Here is an 18,904-nt window from a genome sequence, read left to right as displayed (position 1 = left end):
ACAGGATGCGCCCGCCACAGTGGCGGGCGCATCCTAATTGCCCCCACAGGACCCCTGCCCTTATGGCGGGTGGTCCCTTTCACCGTAAGGATGGTGGGCGGACAAAGTCCACCTGCCATCCTAATGGGGCCCCTCGTGTCCCTCCTGGGCCCATCTCAAGGGCCCCAAATAGGAACCAGAAGAAAGCTGGCAAAAATACATTGCATTAATCAAAGGCAATATTCAGATACGATTGAGTACTACAAGCAGACATAACTGTAACCGCAAATATATATTAAAAATTGAAAATTAGAAAAAAAGGCCATCCGCTTCTAAAGCAATGAACAATTATTGACGCTATCTAAAGATTTTCAAAAATGCATTACAATGGCTAATAACACAGAGACACAGACACACTGGGGCATATTTTTAAGAAAGTGAGGGAGCACGGGTTAGCTCCAAAATTGATAATGCCGCACTCCATCACCTTGGAAATGCAGTGGTGCACCGTATTCCCAATAACACAACACTTCACTGTATTTCTCCCAGCGCTGGCTCTAAATTCAGTTGCCTAGACAAATGTGCAGGAAGATTGTTTATGTGCAGGATGGGACACCTTCCTGCACATTTGTGCCCAGCAGCTGAACAATCATTCATGGAAATTTGCTGTTTCTATATGAAAACGAGGAGAAATGTAAATGTAAATGTTTTTTACTTGTGTAGCGCACAGCTACCCGCAGTGGGTTTCCCGGCGCTTGTACGAATACCGCAAGGGAACCCTTCCTGGCTTTCCCTGTGAAGTGTCCACTCCTGGGCACCCCCATGGTGCAGACCAGGCATCCCTCGCGTTGTGGGGGCCGTTGTGAATGCCTCTTCATTTTGCAATGTTAAGACCAGATTTTCTCTGGTCTTAATTTGGCCCTGCCTCCTGTTTATCCCACCCTTCTAAATAAGTGGCAGCATTAAAATCAATGGGTGTTGCAGTGGAACGCCCATCGCAACACTTATTGCCCACCTCTTTCACACTAAGGGGCCGATTACGATGCCATAGGAAACGGATCCAACCCTCAGTCGGAACTATTCCTACTGCATGGTAATGTCCTTTTTGGATTAATTTCCGACCAACCCTTTTGGATGGAGTCAGTCAGAAATTTACCCAAACAGGATTTCCGAATGGCTAACAATGGGCTTGGAGAGCCTGTCTGCCATTTGGAAAGGGGCCTGTAATCCCAAGGGCGGTTCCTTCCGCCTGAGGGATTACGATTGCAGATTGCCACAGCCTTTCTGGGCTGGCTTTTCTGACACAGAAAGTTTGTGTGAATTTGAACTTTGGGGAGCCCAGCAGGGCCCCAATGGGTGCAAGGCCTCCAGATGGCAGCCTAGGGGCACCTGTGGTGTCCCCCTGTAGAGCCCTGCACTTGAGGTGCCTGCCACAGGGTTCAGGGACGAACTGCACCTATTTTCTTTACACTGAGAGCATGCATTCTCATTGTAAAGAATAGGAGTAAGACAAACAGAGTTTGGTTGCACCCTACTTCTGCGTTGGGATTGACGCCAGGAGATCGGTCGGCCCCAGTTCCCAAACAATGCTGGATGGACTCAAGTCCGTCCTACATCGTAATTGGGCCCTAAGTCTAGCATGAAACGGGGCCTTATTTACTAGGCAGTGTTCAGCCATGTTAAGTGGCTTAACACTACCTTGCAAATAAGGTAAAGCCTGTATCCTCACAGGAACGTCACCAAAAAGTGATGTTCCTGTGAGGATATGGACTTCAAAATATGCCTCACTGGTTCCACAAAGTGGTGGTCGACCACATGGCAAGCAATGATAGAGGCATAAACAGCAAATACAAAAAGGCCACCTCTGAAATACACACTGGTTCCACACAATGGTTGTTGACCACATGGCAATCAAAAGAGGAGGCATGGAGAGCATAGAGAAATGCCTCATCCACCCTGGCTGGAGCCCTTCTCTCCCCAACAAAATTGCAGTATTGGATGAAAAGAACTGCACAAATATATGCAAAAATTTGGAAATAAGGCTGAGAGTGACCAATGATTGGCATTTGATGAACAGTTAAATATATCAAGTGAAATCCCTTGATCATAAGGGGCTATAAAATGAGACAGAATCTTTTATATATTTTCCTGAAAAAAGATGGTTAGAGAGTTGGCCAACTCTTGTGATGGTGTAATAGTGGTGGCAGTGCAGGAGGGGATGATGAGCCCATTAACAATTTTACAGATATCCAAGGAGGAACGAGACACCTGGGCAATGGAGGTTGAAAAATAAGTTGTGTGGGCGAGGTATATGGCACGTCTATAAGGTTTAAGAACCTATAAATTCAAAATCCTACTGGCTCTGCAGTAGGAGGAACTCCCAATGCCTTTCAAGGCCTCTGCATTGCCAATTAGTTTCAGTACGTATAGAAGAGAACCAAGGGGGTGAATGGCAGTGGTGAAGTAGATAGATTCTTTTCAAAGGCAAGAGATAATGTAATTCAGCAATTAAAATTGGAGACGATATCAGAGATACTGACTGCTGAGGGTGATCATGGAGCCCCTTGGAAAGAAAGCAGGAAGCGGGGTGATTTTAGAAAGTTTTCAGTAAAAAGACAGAGTAGGGGTGGAATAGGGGGTGGTATAACAAGAAAATGCAACTGTGAGAAAGTAATAATTTTTGCCCTGATCACACCCATTCTTTGACTGATACTGGTGGTTACTCACTCTGATTGCGTCCTGGGCTCTGCTAACTAGGCCCAGGGCCAGTGCTCTGCTTAAAAGTTATATAGTAAGTAGGTGTAATTACAATTGGTTCTGACATTCTACCTGTAAGTCCATAGTATCTGGTAGGGCGTGTAGGTTAGAGACCCCTGTGGATTTAATGCACTTAAGTGCGCTGTCATTTTACACACAGGGTCAGCGCTGATTTGCATATCGCCATTGTCTAACCCAGGGTGGTGTGGAGTGGAAAAACGATGGATTTGGGCCCAGATCTTTGGACTGGGGTGAATGTGTGACATTGATCCACATTCTGTCCATCATTGTTGTGTTTGCAGTCATTTTAAATGCAGCCCGCTTTGCAGGCTGCTTCTAAAATAAAACGATATCAAAATTCAAACTTGGAATTTACCATACTTCCAAAATCTTAAAGTTTCTTATATTGACATAGAGTCACCTCAAAGCTCTGCCCTAGGTGGCCCAAGGGCAGGGTGCTTTGTCATAATAAGCAGGGATATCATAAAATATGTTTTATATGCCCCGGTGTGGGAAAAACTGCAAATTCTGTTTCACCACATTGTAGATTGCTAGCTCCACAGGCTAACATGGGAAGGCTTTATTAAACATCAATAGGGCTATCTTTTGACAGGAGTATGTTACATCCTATCTCTTTAATGTTATATTGCATGCTATGTTATTTTATGCCCTGCATTCGGAATCCATATAGAATCCTATGATAGAAGCTCTGGTAGCTGAATGGTCAGTTGCACTGAGCCTTAATGATGACCAATCTGCTATATGTTACTGTGCTGCAAATGAAATTAAAGTTTTTTTTTAATAATACTGGATCTATTAACTCTTACAATTTGGTGACGAGGATGGGATCCTCCTATGACATGGTCAAGATGGAAAGAGGAGTTCATCAATTACATGAAGGCAATTGATGGGAAATGAAATGGTGCTGAAAGAAAGAAAAGTATATTTCTACATTGCTTAGGATCAGATGGACAGAGAGAGCGTTACTCCAAATTGTTATTGCGGAAGGGGGAGAAGTAACTAATGTGTATAATGAGGCCTTGCTCAGGATGGAGTGAATATTTAAAATCATGACCAATATACCACTGAATAGCTTCAAGTTTTATACAAGGGCACACGAGGAAAATGAATCATTTGATAATTTTTTAACACCTTTGCGTACCTTAAGCATGTAATGTAACTTTGGAAACATGTGTGACGAAATGATAAGAGACCAAATTATCGTCCATGGGAAGTGTAAAAAAACTCAAGAACAGTTATGGGTGATCCGAAACTTTCAGAAGCCATTTCCACTGCCAAGGCTTTTGAACAGTCAGAAAAAAAGGATGCACGCTGTTAAGGATGTGAACAGCAAGTCAGACACAAATGAAGAAGAGTGTGCAGTCAAACGTCCTGATGATCTTAAGAATGACACTACAAACTCTACTTTTAATGCATCTCGTAATATGAAGTATTGTAATTATAAGAGGCTTGAAAGAAGTGACAGAAATATAGTTTGTTACAGGTGTGGCAGCAAAACACACATGGCATCATTTGGAGGGTGCCCAGCTGTTCACAGGGAATGTAGAAAGTGTGTAAGGATAGTCAATTTCTCCAATAATTGTAGAGATCAAGGAAAATGTGTTCCTCAAAATCACAGAAGGGATTCTTGTACATTAGAGTGCGATGGAGCAGTGACACATAACTGTGAAGGTGGTTCTTCCTTTAAAAAAAAGGGCTTTGTAGTTTCATTAGTTGAAAGTATTGCTAATGTTAAAGATATGGAAGTCATGCCTGTTAGAAGTCCTCCCATATGCACTGTTGAGGTATCAGGTGTGGATTTAAGTCTCATGGCTTATTCAGGTTCTCCATGGACTATCATCTCTAAGACATATTTAATGGAAAAACTCAGCTCTGTTTTTGAGATAAAGAAGATACTGACACCTGATATCACAGCAGAAAGCTATGATGGCTCCAGAATTGATATGGTTGGATATTTCAACACCATATTAAATTCAAGAGTATTGTTACACATGTGAAACAAAGATTAGGTCTGTACCAATTAATGTTAGGGAGGAGTTAAAGAACATGCTAGGTGAACTTGTTTCAGAAGGGATCATTGAACCTATTGACTTTTCTGAATGGGTTTTTCACCCATTGTTTTAGTTCATAAACCAGACAAAAAATCGAGATCATGTGTTGACTTGAGAGCACTTAATGAAGGAATTGTTGTGGATTGTCACCCTCTGCCTAATATAAATGAGGTGGTTTGCATGTTAGAGAGTGCCAAAGTATTTTCAACTTTTGATTTGAGGTCAGCGTACCACCAAGTTCCTCTTACAGAAGAATCCAAAGTGTTCACTGCTTTAGTCACCCCACAGGGTTTACACCAGTATACGAGAATGCCATTTGGGCTAGCCTCGGCGGCCTCAGCATTCCAGAGAGTCATGTTCAACATATTTAGGGATGTAGATAATTTCGTTAAATATTTTCAAGATGATATATTAATATTTTCAGCCAATGAGGAGGAACATCTGAGACATTTTATCGGAGGTTTGTTGTAGATTACAAAATATGGGCTGACTCTTAAGGCGCATAAATGTAATATTTTTTTTAAAAAAATGGAATATTTAGGTCACACACTTACAGGTGATGGTGTAGTACCCAAAACAATCTAACGTTGATGGCATCATAAATGCTCCCGCTCCAATTAACAAGGAGCAATTGTTGTCTTTCACTGACAGGTGTGAATATTACACCAAATTCGTGACTAACTTTGCTACTAAAATGGAGCCTTTCAGGAAGCTCTTAAGGCATAAGTCAATATTTGAGTGGGGTAAAAAGAGCAGCAAGAAGCATTTACCAGCATCAAAGAAGACATTGTGAATGCCCCCACATTGAGACCATTCTGTATGAACAAATACTGTGTTATAACTGTGGATGCCAGTTTGTATGGCATAGGAGTTGTGCTGTCACAAAAATGTGGAAATGAAGAATGGAATGTTTGTTTTGCTTCAAGAACCTTGAATGAAACAGAGCGAATGTGTGTCATCATTGAGAAAGAGTTATTGGCATGTGTGTGGACAATAGAACACTACAGAAATTATGAATGGGGAGGTAAGTTTACTTTAAGGACGGATCACAAACCATTGGTTAATATACTCTCATCTGGTGGAGGATCGAACTCTACTGAGTGCATTGCCAGTTTAACCTCAGGGTTGCAAGAATACTGTTTTAAAACTGAGTTTGGCCCAGGTAAAAACAATGTTACAGCAGATTTCATGACGCGTCATCCCTGTAAGGCAAATTCATCTGAAAGGGGATATGTGAAATTGTCACCACCATTCAGGATGTTGTTGTGGGAGGTTTCAAAGAGATTTCCAAGGAGAAATGGAGGTCCAGTGAAAAGGAAGATCCATTATGTCAAACTGTTAAGAACCATATTTTGCAGGGTTGGCCCAGGTAAAAGGATATTAACGAGGAACTCAGGCCAATGTTTAATGTATCAGAAGACTTAGAATTAAAAGGAGATATTGTGTCTAACATTGGAAAGTGTGTGCCTCCAACTGGAGTCCATGATATAATTCTTAAATTAGCTCAAAATTCTCACTAAGGAATGTCTGCTAAGAAACATTTAGTAAGATCATATTTCTGGTTGCCAGGAATGGATCGTATGGTCGATCACACAATTAGAGAACATGATGTCTGCATTTCCAGTAAAAACATGCTTAAACTCAATGTACCACCCCTTAAGAACACTGAGTGGCCTGATGAACCTCGGAAGAAATTGGCCTTTGATATATCTGGTCCATTCATGAATCTTCCATCTGATTCAAGCTATGCCTTAGTGCTAGTCGATTACCATTCTAAATGGCCAGAAGTCAAGCTTGTTTAAGTTTCTACCACAGACACGGTTTTGGATTTTTTTAAAGAATTTTTTGTGAGTGAAGGTTGTCCCTCAACCATAGTGACAGACAATGGATTACAGCTTACTTGAGCAGAAATGGAAGAATATCTTGAATGTTACAACATAAAACATGTTACCACATCTCTTCATGTGCCACATGAAAATTGCCAAGTTGAACGCTTCACCCGGGCGTTAAAGGGTTACATTTCTGACATTGTCAAACTGAGAGGTGATTGGAGAAATGTATTAAGAGAGAGAATACGGATGTATAAAATTACCCCACACACAGTTACAGAAGTTAGTCCTTTCCGCCCTTTGAAAGGAAGGGATTCTACTTCCAATATATGTCCCTGGTGGTTTAAAGAGAAATATAAGAAAAATATCTTAAATCAACATAATCTGTACAACACTTGTGAAAGAGTTAAAGAAAATCAGGTAAGAACAAGGTGTGGTATGATAAAAAGTGAAATACCAAGGACCATGACTTCAAAGTAGGAGACTGGGTGAAAATTAAGAAACCCGGTTTTATTGGCCAGTGTATGAGCAAATTTAGTAAACTCAATAAAATTACTAGGGTTTTTAGAAACAGTATTATTACGCAAGATGGTAAATTGTGGAATGTCAAAAGTGTCCTGAGGATTCTAGATTCTCAAGTAAATCCAAAAAGTTTAACAGTTCTGATCTCAGTACCAATTTGGAGATGCACACCACATCTTATAATGTACCACAAAATGTCACTGAATCTACATCTTGTCATGAAGACTTTGTCGCCTCCAGAATTAAGGATTCAGTTCGCACTAGAATGTTACCAGTGAAATTATTTGATTTTGTAAGATAGTGTTTTTCCCTACTTTTATTCCCTGGCATTACTTTATTTCTTTTCTTATATATGGGAGATATGTTACATCCTATCTCTTTTATGTTTATTTTATGCCCTGCATTCTGATTCCATATAGAATCCTATGATAGAACCTCTGATAGCTGAAAGGTCAGTTGCACTGAGCCTTAATGATGACCATTCTGCTTTATGTTGCTGTGCTGCAAATGAAATTAAAGCTTTTTGAATAATGTTGGATTTAATACTTCTTACAATGTGGTAAGAAATGGGATTTCTGGTTGGCTAAGGTTTGCACCAAAGCCAGGCAGAAACCACCACTCTAGTCAGGATAAGGCAGTTACCCTCCTAAAATAACTCCTGCACACCCCCTTGGTAGCTTGGCAGGAGCAGTCAGGCTTATCTTAGAGGCAGTGTGTAAAGCATTTGCACATAACCAATAGTAATACAGTGTAAGCACTACAAATGGACACCACACCAGTTGAGCAAAATAGCCAATATTTTATAAACTTAAACAAGACCAAATACGATAAAAATCCACAGTACAGTACTTTAAAAATAGATGCGTTGCAAGATGTCTTTAAATTGCCAAGATTCGTTGAAAACATAGTTCCTTGATGTCAATAGCTTCATCCGGGCTATCACGACGTCGTAAAGAAACAAATCCAAACAGTTCTGGCTGACCGTGGCATCGCAGGTCAGCTGCGGTGTCGGGAAGACCAGCAAACAGTACCTTTTAGAGATGCAGGTCGTTGATGACCTCTTAATGTCACACCCGTTGCAGGTCGATCTCCTCTCTGATGGAAGCAGGAGTGCTGGCGTTGGCAGGCGTCGGTTGATGCGGTGCAAAGTGCAGCGGTGTGGCGTGCGGTGCCCTCAGGTCACGGTCAGATGGCTACGTCGGCGAGACCAGGGTCACAGTGTGAGATGAAGGCGGTGCTCGTCACGGTGCTGACAGGTCATGGTGCAGCAGTGGTGTCGCTGTCGCTGAAGCGATGTCGTCTGCTGACAACTGGAGTCAATGGCACCAGGGTCGGTAGGCCAAGGCTGCAGTGTGGGATGAGGGCGGTGCGTTGTGTAACTTTACAAGCGGTGCCCTCGAACCACGGTGCAAGCAGTGGCGTCGAGACCGTCGTGGAGCGGTATCGTCGAGGATACCAAGGCTTAATCTTGAAGCATGGCAGTGCGGAGTGCGGTGCCCACAGGTCACGGTGTGAGCAGCTGCTCGGTGGCGGCGTCAGCAGGTGTCGTCGGTGAGGTCAGGGTTGCCGGTGCAGTGCTGCGGCGCTGCTCTATGCGGCGCTGAGGCTTCGGCGTGAAGCGAGGAGGTGCAGAGTGCGGTGCCCACAGGTAGCGGTGCAAGGAGCGGCTCGGTGGTGGCATCAGCAGGCATCGTCAGTGATACCAGGGTTGCGGTGCGGTGTTGCGTTGCGGTGGTGCCCTCTGCGGTGCCTTCGGGACACGGAGTCAGCAGCGGCATCGTAGACGGCGTCAGGCTTGAAGTCTTTGCTGTTCCTGAGACTTCTTGAAAAGTGGGCAAGCTCTACCTCAAGCCCTTGGAGATACTCAGCACAAGTAGAAAAAGTTCAGTTCAGTCCTTTCACTGCCCAAGGCAGAAGCAGCAGCTGCAGGCCAACCCAACAAAGCAACAATACAGCAAAGGGGCAGTACTCCTCCTGGCAGCTCTTCCAGCTCTTCTTCTTGGCAGGTTCCTTGATTCCAGCGAGTTCTGAAGTTCTGGGGTTTGGGTCCCCCTGTTTATCCTCAATTTCTCTGTGTTCTCTGAAGGCAGAGAGGCCTTTGCCCAGTCCAAACCAGTTCTGGTCAGTCCTGGAGCACTTTGTTGACAAGATTCCGTCTTTCCTTTCACAGTGTAGGCCAGGGACATCAAACACACCACAGAAGGTATAGCCAGCATTGTGGAGGGAAGGCCCAGCCCTATTCAGGTCCCAGGTGCAACTCCTCCCACCCATCAACATGTAGATCTTGCTATTCAGCCCTGTGCTAACTTACCCTGTCTCCTGGGACCCCCCAGCCCCTGTCCCTCAAACTCCAGACAAGGAATACACAACCTATTAGATGCAGGCTTGGATGGTTAGACAAGAAAAGACCTACTTTCTAAAAGTGGTATTTTCAAACACTGAATGTTAAAACCAACTTCGCAAAAATATGTATTTTATCATTCTGGGTTCAGGCATACTAAACTCGAATTTCTACCATGTTCCCTGAGTCAGTTAGGATTATAGAATGTAATATTCAAACTGTCCATTCTGGCCTATGCGGAACAGGTAGCCTTACAATAGTGAAACACGAAGTAGGCTGTAATTTACTATCAGCGCATGCCACACACACACCAAGGAATGTCCTACCTTTTACATACAATGCACCCTGCCCATGGTGGTACCTTGGGCCTACCTTAGAGGTGACTCACATGTAGAGAAGGGAAGGTTTAGGGACTTGCAAGTGTGTGCACTTGCCAAGTCGACATGGCAGCCCCAGGCTGCGCACAGGCTCTGCAATGGCAGGCCAGAGTTATACTTTACGGGCTGTTTGCGTGGGTGGCACAATCCAGTGCTGCAGCCCGCCAAGAGCATTTGAAATAGGCCAACCATGGAAACACCAATCTATAACACATTTTATACAGGAGTACTTGCACTTTACCACTGAACAGCAGTGAGGAAAGTGCACAGAAGCATTACACCAGCAAAAACAGAGTCAAAACCGGGAGATCAGAAAGCAAAAAGTCAGGGGAAACAAGCCAAAAGATGCCAAGTCTAACAATGTGATTTAGAATTATAATTCAAAATATGAAAATAATAGTCACAGTAAATCCTGTAACTTGCCAAGGTTGGGCTTATTAGAACTATTACAGGACAGAAGTTATAGAACTGCTTTCCTGAAGTTACCTATAATCAGTCCTGTAGCAGCCTCTTCTGAATGACCAGCCTTGACAGGCCGAGCCAAGCCTCTTTGATAAGAGATGAATTGGCCTGGGCTGAGACAAAAAGACCATTGGATGGCTGGAGATTTGCAGCTTCAGATGCCAGGACAGGAAGGGGACAGGGTAGCCAAACTGGCCTTCAAAGGGAGAAAGATAGATAGGACAGGAATTAGGCTCACCCCCACTTTCTGTACCCCAAGTCTCTGTAATGTAATTAGGAGAGGGGCTGCAAGGGGAGAATAGGGAAAATATATCCACACCTGTGGGTTGGTCTAACCAGACCTGAACCTCCCGGAGAGATTTTCTCCATTTTGATTTTTGGGGAGAAATGATTTGCCCTAAGGGAGTTGTCATCACTGAGGGTGGCACCAGCCAGTCAGAAACTGGAATAAATATGGGTGAGCTGGTCAACAACTCAGATCCCTACCTGGATACATAAATAGAAGAAGGACTGCCCCGCTGAACCCCTGGTATGTACCATGAGAGGACTGCTCTCTGAAGGACTGCACCTGCTGCACACCCCAGGCCTCACAAAAGAGGGCTTTGCCTTGCTTCAAAGGTTCAAGGAGTGGACTTCCTGATAGAAATAGGCAGGAAAGAGCTTCAAGAATTCAACTGCATCAATTCCACCAAGACAAGCCTAGTTCACCAGCTTTACCTGGATTTTAAAGAATTTGACCAGCCGCATTTTGGGAATTGTGTTCCCAAACGTCCAAGCGGCAACTCACTCAGAGATTCTGGACCATTAGCTGGTGTTGTGGACCCCCAAAGACCCAAAAGAGACGTTTTATAAGAAATCCAGAAGTTTGGAAACATTTAGACAACTTTGTCAAAAAAGCTCCATAAGTTAAAGACCCTGACAACAAGAGTCAAGCCTACGACTTCGAACAGCGACTAGGCCTGAAATCCAGTTTGGCCCCTGAAAGCTCCAGAGCTCTTTGCTGTCAATGATGAAACTGAAGACCTCCCGGAATCACAGAGGAATTAAGCTGAATCATGCCGCCTCTGTCGAACCGCAACCCTGCTTGCTGAGGGGCCTTGCTCAATGTCGAGGGAAAAAGAACCAAAAAGTGACTATGAGTAAAGGTAAAATTTTGACCGGCCCCAACCACCTCAACATATCGGATGTGCACTCCATTGCGGTTGGCCTGAAACTTTGACTTGATCCCAGACAAGCACGACCAGATGTCCTGGGTTGATGCTTCATGCTTTTAAACACTAGAAAGTGCATTTTCACATTTAATCTTAAAAAATGTGTCTATCGGGTTCCCTAAATTGAATTTTAGTCACTTTGGTGCAATTTTAAAGATAAAAATATTCCCTATTTTCATAAATTGGTGTTGGAATGTTATTGTGTGTTGTGTTTTACTGATTTACTGTTTTCGTGATATTAAATGCTTTGCACACCTGTCTCCTAAATTAAGCCTGACTGCTCTTGAGCCAAGTTACCAAGGGTTGAGCAAGGATTAAGTTATTGAGACTTAATCCTTATTTGTGATTGTGGCGTTATTACTAGCTCTAAATACCTACCTATTCCTACTAATAAACCACCTTCAAACAACATATACATTGAAAAGAAGAAGGAACAGTGAAGCCATCCACTGATGAATAAAATAGGATCAAGAATGTGACTGACTAAATGTGTTGTGAAAGCACACGTTGCAGTAGACCAAGGCCATCACAGACTCCAAGAAGAGTACTAAATTGAATTCAGTTATTGAGCTCACTAAGTCGAAGAAATATGGGGGATGTAGAAAGGAATTTGCTGTAAACTTCATAAAGTCAATGAGGAAACATATTGTCAAGACTAGTAAGACAACAGAATAGCGTCCCAAAGAGTGCAAGCAGATGACTGATATTGAGGCAGAGCAGGAGCAAATCTGCAGAGTCACTGTCTGGTGGGGCATGGGAAGAGGTAGTAAAGCATTCTTTGAAAATAATAGCAACACTAGCACCTGCACTTTTGGGGTGGTATGCATGAAGGAATTTGTACCTTAAGGGCTCTGCAATATCAAAGTCAGGGGAAGAGGCTGTGTGAAGTGATGTCTCTTTAACTAAATCTAAATTAAACTGTTATTGAAAAACAAGGTTGTAGAATTAAGGCTTCTGATTAGGAAATGGGCAAATGTTTAGAAAATATCAGATAGAATGTATTAGAGTGTGGAAGGCAATGGGGCCTAGGTAAACAGCAGAGAAGATAAGCTGATATAAAAATGTAAAGTGGGTTTCAGTCAAAGCAGAATCCAGAACTGGCTTGTAGCAGACATTGATGTCAAGAATGCAAGAAGGACAAGAGGAGAGACTAGGAACCAATAAGGTGACATCAGCTGGGAACAACAAACGGGTGCCAGCACAGGCTTGAATTAATCTATGTTTGAGTTCCAGCAGTTCCTCTCAGAAGTAATGTAGTTGAAAATAAAGAGAAGAATCATTTCTAGAGCTGGGTGCACCCTAATCACACATGACATTGGCTTGGGTGCACCATTGGGGAGACTCTAGCATGCCCATTGCACAGACATGCAGATATTCCTATGAAATACAGTCACAGATGCAAGCACAGTCAGTAAGACCCACTCCTGAAGGAAAAGCAGGAACCAAGACTAAGTACCAGACCTGCAACCAAAGGTAGATATTGGTAAACTGAAAGGAAATAACAGAGTTGGAAATTACACAAGAAAACAGGAGTCCAGCTTCTCACCTCTAGCCCCACTAAACTCCTCCAGAGGGCAGATTACTGGGAAATGAAAAGTAGTTGCTCTCTGTAGAGTCAGACAAAGTTTTTGCCCTCACCCTCCAGTGTTTTGCTCCATTCATTTTTGTTGCCCTTTGGATTCTGTGCGCTTTACCACTGCTAACCAGTGCTAGGATGCTTGTGCTCTCGCCTCTAAACATGGTAGAATTGGCTTACAACCAACAGCCAAATTGAAATTACTTATCAGTCCCAAGTAAAGTGGTACTACATTAGTCCAGGGCCTGTAAATTATTTGCTACTAGTGGGCCTGCAGCACTGATTATGCCAGCCACTTAAGTGCTCCTTTAAACATGTCTCAGGTCTGTAATTTCAGCCTGTGTAAGCAGATTTAAATTACCACTTCACCCTGGTAAAGTCAGCCATTTGCAAGACATAAACCTTCCTTTTTAATATTCACAAGTCACCCCTAGTTTAGGTAGGCCCTAAACAGCCCACGTGGCAGGGCGCAATGTATTATAAAAATGGACTGTTACCTTTATAATTTATGTGTCCTGTAGTGAAAAGAATCCTACTCTGCCAAGTGGACCCTGAGCAGAACTGATGCATCTCCTCTGTTGCACGGACTTTCTCAATGCATTGATTTTGCATTGCCTTTACAGCCTGCAGCCCGATCGCAACCACCACTGTGCAATGCATCCCAAACAGATGTCCTCATATTGGAAGCCCCTCGCCGATGGCACCTCAAAGATGATGCATCGCAATCCCCAAAGCTTCTTCAGAATGAGCCCAAGCTTGAAGCCCACTCATCGATGGCCTCCTCGACTGTCATGCAGGATCTTTCATCTCAGCCTCACAGCTACGTGGAACTGACACTGTGCTCGCAACTCTGGCCAGGACCTCCCATCGCCTTGCCAGCATGATGCATCCTTGACGTGGAACTTCATAGTGCTCCGCATCCAGGATTTAAGGTACTCTCATTTAGCGTGCCAACGTGGGTCCATGCTCCATCGTGGTCAGCCTGAACTTGTGACTTGGTCCTGGTCCAATGGGATAAGATAGCCACACTTGGCACCTTGTGCTTTTTGTGCTATATTCACTGAAATATTTGATTCCGCCTATCTCCGGTTCTACTGGTTGGAATTTTGTTGTTTTGGTCATGTTTGATTTATTAAATCTACTCTATTTATCTAAATTCATGTGGGATTTTATTTGTGTATTATTTTCACTGTATTACTGTTTGAAGTGCAGCTTAAATACATTAGATGTTCCCTTCAAGTTAAGCTTAACTGCTCTGTGCCAAGCTCCCAGAGGGATGAGCACATGTTAATTTGGGGTTTGCTTGTGACTTCACCCAGACACGGTTTGTGGTTTCTGCTTGAGTAGCGTTTCACCCCCTCAACCAGTAACTCAATTTCTTACAGTAGTTAAAAGAAAGGTGAGAAAATGAACTAAAAGGAAGCAAAATAGACTAAAACCACAAGTCCCCTCCGGTGTAAGCACGCAAAATAATAACGAGTAACATATGGGTCAGGGAACCCCCTAAATAATACAAAGAATAGAGAGGTAATGGGCAACTAAGAGTAAAAGACTATAAGCAGATGACACCTGGCAAATAACAGCCAGCAACAATCTAAAGAGGGACTTGTAGTGACTCCAATGAAATAGAGTTTACGATCTGAACAGAGTCAGAAAACCCCACCCCATTATAAGTGCAGGAAACCAAGCAAAAAAAACTAAACCTGGAACCAAAGATAGGCTTTAGTAAAACGAAAGGTAAAAACAATACAGTGGGACCAATTTACCCCCTGTAGCCCTCCTGAACTCATTTAGAAGGCAAAGTACTGTGAAAACAAAGTTAAAAAGGATGAGAAAATTAACTCAATGAATGCAAAAACTAAAACATCAAAGTGATACCAGCAAAATCGTTGTCACCAATCACTGCCCAGTAGAAATGATAAAGATGGCACTCCACTAGCCACTCATCAGAACTGAAGCAAATGAAGCCTAACAAGAAGGATGATTCTGTCTAGACTGCTCATGAAAAGGACTGAGCAGCATCCTACTCTCTACATATGCACATAGACTGAAAGTGATCTTGCCCTGCACACGTTGAAGAACCAGTTGTCAGGTTAATAGTGGACTGCCATGGAACCTGTGGAGTCATGACTGGTGAGGGACATAGATAATATGAAACTTCTATTGGAGTCTTGTTGCTTAAGAAATACTAGGAGTACGTTTTCCAGCATCCAAAGAAAATTGGCACTTTGTTATTTTTTTGCCTCAGCAGGACAGAAATAAGGAAATTAGCTTCTCAAGAAAGATGTGACCTTGTCAGCTATGCATTGTTGGTTTGTCCCACTTGGATCTGCTTTATGAGTAGCCTGGGACACTTTAACAGTTGATATCTACAAGTGAAAGTCAAAATTAAGAGATCAGTAGTGTTCTTCAGATCTCATAATTCCAAAATTACTTGTAAGTCCCATCAGTAATTGATGTTACCAACACATCAGAATTAGGAGGCAACTCATCATGATAAACATGGTGTTTTACCAGAAAAACAAAGACTACGTCTAGGCCACCTTAAAGCAGTATCTCTCTTTGTTTGAGCACTCATAGGCCTCACCCAGCTTGTGGGTTCTAAGACTCAAAAAGTGACTGTGGCTGAATGTAGGACATGGGCCCAGGATCAGTTGTCAAAGACACTGGAGTGGCAAAATGACCTCATGATTTCAGAGGCTATAGAATCCAGCTTTGTCACACCTGGAACTTTTGGTGCAATAACTGAAGGCACCAGTGGAAACTCAAGGGTGGATTTCGAGTTTAGCCAGGGTACTCCATTGGTATGATGGAGACATTATTCATGTAGAAGCAATGTAGACTAGCCCACTATGTGTATGTGATTCTCTTAGTCACTATTTTTTGTGGCCTAGATACTAGACCCATTGGGTGTTGTTAAACGACCCCTCACACCAACCTGGTTGGTGTCATGCTTCATCATCGGGGTCCCAACCAGGCGGCCGAGTGCCACCCGGTTGTACTTCGACGCCTCACTACAGCGGAGCGTGTGTGGTGCAGCAATGTGATGTGGGTGAAGGTGAATAATAAAAAATACCTCTGGGAATCCTTGCCTAACATTTTATTATTGGCGGCCCAGGGTATTGGTTAAAAATATGTGTGATGCAACTACTAAAGGAACAATATTCCTGTGCGTTGGCTTAAGTGTGGCGGTCTACATGTTTCAGCCCCATCTAGGTGTTTTACGGGGCTTTCTTCAGGACCAGTAGGTGAAAATTGAGTGGCAAAAAGGAGGTAGCCACGTGAAACAGTGTTTTTCCTGCACACTCGCTAAGGTGTGTGGTCAAAATAAATGAAAAGAAAAGTGTCAACGTACTTACGGACACTTTAGAGTAGCAAAAAAATTCAATGCTACGGCGATGTAGGGCAGTATACGGGGCTCGGGGAGGAGGCACTGTATGTGGCCGATTTGTTGTCGCAGTGTCCTCCGTGGGAAACTTGATTCCGGTCCCGCGGAGTCCAGGATGGAGACATTACTCAGCCATCTTCGCCATATTGAGGGATCTTTGCCTGCCAAATCAAAAGTTGTCTGCCAACCCCACAGACAACTCTAAACATTGGCAGGCAGTGCCATGAAGGTGTTTCCTGCCAATGTTGTTACATTTTGACTGACGACTCCATCAAACATGACAACCCACAGGCCCTAAGACCATGGAAGTTTACTCTCATGGTGCAAGAACCATTATTTTTTTCACTGTCCCTCAATGCCCAGTTTTATCTGGTAGTAATGAAGATCAACCCCCCCCCTTTATAATGCCATCCACTTTAAAAACGGTGGATGCCCAGAAGTATTTTAATGCAATGTCAGAGGGGACTCTGTTCCAGGGCCCAAGGCTGTCAGGGGGGCCCCTGATAGAGTTAGCTCTGTTTTGCAGAGCCCTGCCCTAATGACCTTGAATATTTCTTAAACAGTTTTTAAATACTGTTTTCCTTTAATTTACTTTTGATGTGGGTGATGTGTGAGAGTCAAGTAAAGACATTTTGCAGATAAACATTGTATTTATGTTTCATGTAACATCAATGAAAAGTTTTTTTTAGATCAAAACAGGGCCTCTCATATGAAAAATAGAAGGGTGTCAAAGAGATTATTTGCAGTAATACTGGTGAGCTGCTGCTGTGTTATAATATTGAAAACACACATCACTATCCCTGAAAATGACATGCAAACACATTTAGAATTTGGACACAAGTGTGTATCTGCACTGTCAGGGACCTGGCAAAGAAGGCATGAAAAAGCTGAAATTGGATCATAAATTCAAAGCTGTTCTGAACAGGGGCCCCCAAGTACATTTGGCCCAGTGCACCTAAAATCCTTAAGATGTCTCTGTGGATGCAGTTACTTGGTAACTTCTGATGTCTTGTAGTCTGTTGAGCCATTTGAACAGTCTATCTACGACAGAGCTGAAGTCAGCTCAGTTGTCAACATAATTAAGTTGGTCTGCCTCTAAACTTGCCAAACTGGGAATCAGCCCCTCAGAGTTAATGTACTTGCATTTAAGGGATCCTAGTTAGCATACTGTCTTACCCCACTGGAGGACTTCCACAGAAACAAAAAAAGTAACTATGAAGAGAAACATTTTGACTGGTAAGGTCCACAAGGTTACATGATCCCTGCCCAAACACAAATGACTTGAAGTCATGTTAGGGCCTGAACAACCACAATCATTGATTGTAAATGGTACTTGGTTATTTCTTGGTGTGTTCTGACTTAAAATCTCAAACATTCACATCTCTGGTTCCCCACATTTCGATTCTTACCATGTTTGTGCCATTATACTTTTATGCCTTTAGACCGGGTGATTTGTAGCTTTTGATTCAAGACATTTTTAATCATATTTTTGTATCCTGAACATTAGGACAGTAAGGTGGATTTCTCTAGCCTGGCAAGCCTGTCTGTCCAGTAAGCTCTCAGAGCCTTCCTAGAAATCAGAGAATCACGTGTCACGTCACAGTAGAGTGGACAACTGCAACAAGATTGAGAGAGGAAGACCTTCGACAAGAGTTATTTTGGCTTACACCTATCCAGTGCTGGTGATAGTGTGTCTTCCCTGGCTTGACCCCCTTCTGAGCGGAAAGATAACATACTGCAGTATGAACAGAAGAAAGCTGAGAGGGAGCTGAAGTTACACTGGATATACTGGTCTTAGAGTGGAAGAATCTTGCAGCTGAAAGTAAAGGGATGCAGAACAGAAAAGTGCTGCTGCAACTCTGGCTGAAGAGGAGAAAAAAGCCACAGCATGCTTTGTCCTTGAGGATAGAAAGCTGGCTACTGAGGAGAAAAGGCAGTCTTTGTTATTGAGGAGAAGCATTGTCCTAGGAGGAATGGAAGGCTGAACTGGCCAGACAAGGATGGACTTATACGCCAGGTAGGCATCGGAGTCTAGTGAAGATACTGGCAGTGAGAAGAGAGTATATTGCACCAGTAGTGAAATACTCACAACTTCATTTGTTGTATCCAGTTCTAAGGCTGGTGACAACTTTGTGAAATTATTTTTCATTTAATATGAATGAGGTACAAAGTAAATGATGGGGTATCATCTTTTTGGGGATGTTTAATCTTCAGGAGAGGGATGCAGTCCTTACCCTATTTGAGGAATAGAGGATTTTTTTAAAATTCTTTTTATTTTATTAAATACATTAATGCATAGTACAATAGTACAAACAAAGCTCAATTTGTTCATCCATTTGGTCCATACCCAGGAGACAGTTGCTACTATGCCCTGAAGCTTACTTTTAACT

This window comes from Lissotriton helveticus, chromosome 7 (assembly GCF_964261635.1).
Source record: "Lissotriton helveticus chromosome 7, aLisHel1.1, whole genome shotgun sequence".
NCBI lineage: Eukaryota > Metazoa > Chordata > Amphibia > Caudata > Salamandridae > Lissotriton > Lissotriton helveticus.
The sequence above is the reverse complement of the archived record's forward strand: the minus strand, read 5'-3'. Positions refer to the sequence as shown.